Below are 5,051 nucleotides of genomic sequence, written 5' to 3' on the forward strand. Positions count from 1 at the left end.
ATGAGGCAAACTCATGACGTTCTGCAAATTAACGATGGAAGGAGAGAGAAACATCGTTGTCAACAAAAACGCAAAAAAATAGCAGATTTCTTTAAAAAAGCATGTTAAAACTTGTTCATTTTCCTTAATTTTATTACTTTATTTTGGATTTACTTATTAGAAAACATTACGAAATCAACTCATAGTATTTTTTAATACCAATACTTTGATCAAGAATATTATAAAAAACAATGTTATTTTTAACCGAAATTCTTGTTATCCGAAACGGCCTCCCCCCCAATTATTTCGGTTAACGGAGGTTTTACTGTATATCTATATAACTAGCTCTATTTTTTTGCTTATAATATTTACGTAAACGTGTAACAACCTCATACATTTAGACAGAATTGTAAAGGACTTTATTAAACGATGCATATGCACTTTTAAGATCAAACAACAGTAGATCACATGCCATAAGTCAGTTGAAAAAAATATCCGTAAGGGGCGCTTACGGCGAGGTTTGGTATCAAATCATAATCTCACGTTATTCCTCAGATTCAATATATATTTCAATACATTTTTGCAGATTTTCAGCCACAGTTTCACAGTGTTTATAATTTGTGAAATTAGTGAATTATTTAATTTGAATTTAGTTTGAACTTTTTGGATATTGGATATTTCAACGTTGAAAAAAAAAGTTATTTTTTTTATTTTCTGTCTCATAGTTAACCAATGAAATATCGCAAATTAATCTTGTTCAATTATTCTTATATTTCCAATTTTATAACAAATTATGGTTGATAAATAGTAACAAGTCACAAACATTATATGTAAAACTAATAAAAAAAAATGCTGTCCCACAAAGAATTCAATTGATCAATATAGGTCGATCTATGGATCGGAAAAAAGTGTTACTTATTCTATTTTTAAAATTACAAATCATAATGCAGTTATAAATTATTTCACTCATATATGGAAATAATTTAGAAGAAATTCTATCCTTCAGTATTTTATGTTTTTTGGCCAATCCTATAATATTTTCAACAATGATTCTACGATTGGCAATGGCCTTGTTTCAATATTGCTTCTTCTGTTAACTGAGTCCCTTTTTAAATGGAGGTATATTTAAATGTAGGCATTTGACAGAGTTCAACATCAAAAGATGATAAACATTTTAAAAGAAGCAGACCTGGATGACAAAGACTTCAGAATAATTTCAGAGCTATACTGGAATCAGACAGCATACAAGAAAATTAACGGAGAAGAAACAGATCACATAAAAATAACTACGTGGAGTTAGACAGGGATGTATCCTATCGCCGTTGATATTTAATATGTACTCAGAGAAAATTTTTAACGAGGCTCTTTACGGAATAGACGAAGGCATCCTTCTAAATGGTGAAAGAGAAACAATGTTAGATATGCCGACGACACCATGGTGATAGCAGATAGTTTAGAGGGACTTCAGAGGCTAATGGTCAGAATAAACGAGTACAGTCAACAGTACGGACTAAACATTAATACCCACAAAACGAAACAAATGATTATCAGCAAGGAGAATATAAATGGGGCTCATCTATACATTAATGGGACGCAGATAGAGCGAGTAAAACAGTATTGCTACCTGGGAACTATTATAAACGAACAGTGGAGCAATGTACAGGAAATAAAGTGCCGCATGGGAAAGGCAAGAACGGTCTTTAACAAAATGAGCGCCATCTTCAAAAGTCACAACATATCCCTAGATACAAAAATGAGACATTTGAGATGCTATGTTTTCTCTGTGTTGTTGTACGGGGCGGAGGCATGGACGCTTACAGACACCACTATTAAAAAACTTAAAGCATTTGAGATGTGGCTTTATAGAAGAATGCTGAGAATATCATGGACAGCAAGGATCACGAACAAGGAAGTTCTAGAAAAAATGAAGAAGGAACCAGAGATTGTGTTTACGATCAAACGCATAAAATTGCAATATCTGCGATATGTTATGAGAAATCAGTACCGTTACTCCCTGCTGCAGTCTATATTGCAAGGTAAAGTCAAAGGTAAGCGAGGACCCGGTAGAAGGAGAATATCATGGCTGCGGAATTTAAGAACATGGTTTAAGAAAACCTCAACGGAGCTGTTTCGAGCCGCAGCGAGCAAGGTCATGATTGCCAATATGATTTCCAACATCCGAAACGGATAGGAACCAGAAGAAGAAGAATATTTACGCGCTATCTCAGAGTTCTAAAAGATCTGATATATCAAAACTCCTGTTCTCTTAAATAAATTCTCCTTCTTCAATAAGTCCTAAAATTCCGCATCCTACTGTAATTTTTCTATCTGAAATACTGCCTCCATAAACATCAGATATATGTAATTTCATATTTTTCAGAGCATGCTATTAGTATTTTAAAGGTATTGGTTCCATAATATGTAGAATATGTCACCTGTATAATAGGGTCATTGCTTCGGTCTATTGGTATTTCGATGCGGTCCAGAATAATTTTGTACTGGTCTTTTTGTTCAAGTTGTTGCAATGTTCCAAAAGTTAATTTTTTTAAGCAAGTGTAAAGATGCTTGGTCCACTTAACAAATATTTTTAGGACAGTTCGAATGTGTACTGCAAAAAATGCTTTAATGTAGATAAAACAAAGTAAGTCTATATTTCATAAACGGTAATAACAGTTCATTTTCCTGAAAATTTCATTTCATTTTTCTGAAAGAGCATTATGAATTTTAATATATGATTTTCCAAACTGTTCAACAAAAAAATGTAAATAATTTTCCTGAAAAACCAATAAAATGTTTCTTCTGACAAAAGGCCATTAGAAATTAATTGACTTCTATTCCATGTTATCACGGTTTGAGTTGTAATACATGTTTTTGAACTCTCTGATTTATTTTCATTAGCAGGTGTCTCTGTTGGACCACGCTTTTGTGTATCATTCTTTACTGTTTTTAATAATTCTGTTTCTGTTTGCTCTTTTTGTTTGTTTCGTGGTAATACTGCTGCACAAAGTATTTTTCTATATCTATCACTTCTTCTAGAGTCCTTCACTGGAGTCTCCAACTTTCTTTTTGGTAAATTTACTGAAGGTACTGCATCTTTTTTAAGGATTCTTCATTGTCATAGAAAAACAAGACAATGACAATGCAAAAAATTAGGATAAGTATTTTTTAACTTACACAAACTTGTAACGGTATCATTTTCATTTGAAAAGTTCCTAGAACAGATTTTTGTGTGCTTGCTGATACTTTTTTCAGACCTGATAGCGATCAACCATCGTATTTGTACAGATTTATTTAAGGAAATTTATGAAACTTAACATTGTCAGTTTTATTGGAAACTGAATTGCATTGTGACACTCAACAATTGTAAGGCATACTGTAAAGTTTTAGTAAAAGTGCCCAAACAATTAAAATGTCCTAAATAACTTATTAAAACTTAAATCACTCACAACATTGCATATCAACTAGGAAATGAGTACCAAACAATGTAAATAAATGGCATAATAAAATAAGGTTATGTTATAATACCAAACCCTGACGCCAGCGCCACCTACATGCATGTGATCTGTTGCCTCACTGAGCTTCGGATAATTCGTCAGAGGCCTGCATTTCATGTAAAGTATTTAACCATTCAGCAACCTTTACTTTCCATCAAAATCAGATGGCAGAATACTAAGTCTATTCATAGTATCTATTAAGTCCCTCACGTCTGGAAAGTTATCCATCGAACGAATGTCCCACAGCAATTTTTCCATTAGTAATACGATATCAGCAACACATCGACTAGTATTGCCTTTGTCATCTTTAATAGTAATTGGCCTATCCTCATTGATACATTCTAAAGCTACCGGGCAGTCAAGTCTATACTTGACTGAACTAATAATTTACTATAAGCTCCTGTATATTCCTTTGCTACTGGACAATCACGAATATGTGCCTTTTCTAAATTTTTGTAAAGTGTTTATTACAGCACACAAATCTGCCAAATTATCGTACTTCTCTCTTTCCCTGGCATTGTGATATAGATCTTGTTTTTGTGTCTTGTCCTAGGTGTTTGTTCTTTCAGATCGCCGCTGTTTAAATTCAAATGTTTGACGCGCTATCTCAGAGTATACATTTGTCCTCCCTGTATTCCTACGATCCCTTTAGTACCGCTCGGGGAACGCATCTCGCTAAAGTCACAAGAGCGTTAAGAGGGAAAGACGCAACCCGACAGTGAACCAATGCACTCATATTGAATTCGTTTTGTTCGTTGTTTCGTAAAGTAGTGTAAATCATGGTAATTAGCGGTAAGTTCACCTAGTTTTACCTGTAATTATAAATTGGTTTTGATTGTTTATTGCAACCATTTAAATTTTGATAATTATTTGCACCTATGAGTAAAAGTTCATTCATCTCACCAGGGCTATCGAAATATTGTTGATATTAATTTAATTACTATTAATTCTCGTAATAATTCATTGTTTGTTTAATTCGCCACAGCCGCTTTACTTGCTTTTAAGCTTTGTTAGTCGTTAACAGAATATTTGGATTTCTTTGTTCCCAATTCTGTAACCATGACCTTACGTACTGCTTGTATTATTGCGTCCATTATTATATTAAACAGAAGTGGGCTTAACGAGTCACCCTGTATGACTCCACTTTGTACGGGTATACACTGTTAGTTTTCCATTTATTTTTGACAGTATTCGATTATGGAAGTAGATGTTTTCGATGGTTTGTATAATATTGATTGGTATGTTTAATTTATACAGTAGGTGTAAGACGTCTTCGACTTGGATGCGATCGAAAGCCTTTGTTAGGTCTATAAAACATCTTCCGGATCTGAATTCGTGTTATTCATCTGATAAAGTTGTTAGTTTATTGATTTTGTTTTCTTTGGGGTCTTCTTTATCTCCTTTCTTAAGCATTGGTATCATTATGCTGTTTTCCCATGCGATGACAAGTTTTGTCATCTCTAGGGTTATTCTTTCTGCTCCGTGTTTTAGAAGCTCGTTGGTTATTCCGTCAGGTCCTAGTGACTATTTTTGAGTGAATTTACGGCTATCTCTACTTCCTGAAAACTGATTTCTATT

General features: G+C 33.5%; 1 pseudogene; it reads right to left on the minus strand.

Annotated features, from left to right (window-relative positions):
- Positions 1-376: 376 nt before the first annotated feature.
- On the minus strand, positions 377-4,254 carry LOC140431614 (vacuolar protein sorting-associated protein 28 homolog; annotated as a pseudogene).
- Between the last annotated feature and the right edge of the window lie 797 nt (positions 4,255-5,051).

This window comes from Diabrotica undecimpunctata, unplaced genomic scaffold (assembly GCF_040954645.1).
Source record: "Diabrotica undecimpunctata isolate CICGRU unplaced genomic scaffold, icDiaUnde3 ctg00001503.1, whole genome shotgun sequence".
In the NCBI taxonomy this organism is placed as follows: domain Eukaryota; kingdom Metazoa; phylum Arthropoda; class Insecta; order Coleoptera; family Chrysomelidae; genus Diabrotica; species Diabrotica undecimpunctata.